Raw genomic sequence first — 1,716 nt, forward strand, 5'->3', positions numbered from 1 at the left:
TAATTTTTATCGATTCTCGAACATTTTTGAGATGATTGAAATATCTGCAAAGGTGATGCAATTTTGTGATATTTTGAAAATGAGAAAATTACTTGCAATCTGGATCGTATAAACTCCACAATAATTTCTAACATTTTCTCTTCAAAGTTAGTCAGAGCTTTTCAGATATTTCCCAAATGCGAAGGAAATCATTGTAAAAATAGTAATGTAAGGATATTATCAGGTACATTTAAGAAGTTTGATAACAAACAACTAATGTTTATCATGAATGTAAAACGGTTGATCATTTTCTATGTTGTAAAAATCAGTGTATTTGTTTTTGAAAAAGTTATATATAATTATGTTTTAAACCCATTATAAATATTTTAGTTATCTCCTTTCTATGATAAAAATATACTTATTTATCTAATTGAGAGTTTTTCAAGTTCAATATTATGAGAATCCGTCTTATCGACCAAACATCCAAAAGCGCAGCTTGTTATCATGAACAATTAATTCAAATATCGGACGAGAAGTCGGTTAAGTGTACACAAGCGCGCCACAGGCTATCGAAAACACAATAGAGAATAAAATACATATTTACGTTGCATATTTATGTATTTGGAAATTTGAAATAAAACAGTTTGCATATATAAAATTAAATATCCTTCCTCAGAGTATATTTGTTACAACGGAATTATGTACACGTTTTGTTGCTAGTATGGTTTGGGAGCAAGATCCTTTAACAAAATTTTGAAATTTAGTGTACACAAAAGAAAAGCTCGTAGAACGCCGGTCAATGAACGATACCATATACATATTTATATTACTATATACATTACTATATACATATTTACTATCAGCTAACGTGAACTATGACTTAATATATCACCGCTTACGGCAATATGGGGTAGTGTAAACCTTTATAACAAACTTTATCTTACAACGGAGGCAACCCGTGGATAAAATCATTCGCGAACGGATGATAAAGTGAATGAAGCATTCAAATTGACATCGCATATTTGGTTTATCTTCAACCGTTGCATATCAACCTGATCTCACATGCTTCATAATGGTGTATTTCAAACTGTGGAAAACGTATGTACAAACTGCAAATGCCAAACAAACAAAAATGTTTTAATAATAAGTACTTCAATATTGAATTTTATTTTGCTGTGGTAATGGCAAAAGCAATTAAAACAAATTGAAACGTAACATTCGCCACATTTAGAAACCAAAACAAGTTACAAAAATGTCGTTCGGTGAAACTTAAAAATAATTTAAATTATTACTCTAATAATTAAACAACAAATCACATTTTCTTAGACGAAATGAAATTTTGTATCGCTGTTTCAGAACTGGATTTATCTGAACCGGTAATTTTAATCATAAAATTCATACAATCTTCATGTTAGGAACCACCACTTTTATTTCCCGCCCCAAAATTGTTTCCATTTTTAGTGGCCTTAGTCATCATTTTGTCTACATCCGCTGAGCGTTCTAATCGCACGAACGCGCTCATCATTTTTTGTACATGAGGAGTCTGTTTCCTTTTCACATTAATCACCATACACCTGTCTATTTTCATCGGTGATAGAGATGCTTCGGTCGTTTTCGGTTTTTGCTTGGAAAGTTTACTGCTGACTGGTTTTGCCTGATTAGCTGAAACAAGAATAATATTCGAATTTACGTTTAACGCAAATACGGCAAAAGTTATTACGTTTTGCGACAATTTCG

The sequence above is a fragment of the Dendroctonus ponderosae genome, unplaced genomic scaffold (assembly GCF_020466585.1).
Source record: "Dendroctonus ponderosae isolate FM_Combo_2020 unplaced genomic scaffold, Dpon_F_20191213v2 Dpon_F_20191213_1, whole genome shotgun sequence".
NCBI classification, from domain to species: Eukaryota; Metazoa; Arthropoda; class Insecta; order Coleoptera; family Curculionidae; genus Dendroctonus; species Dendroctonus ponderosae.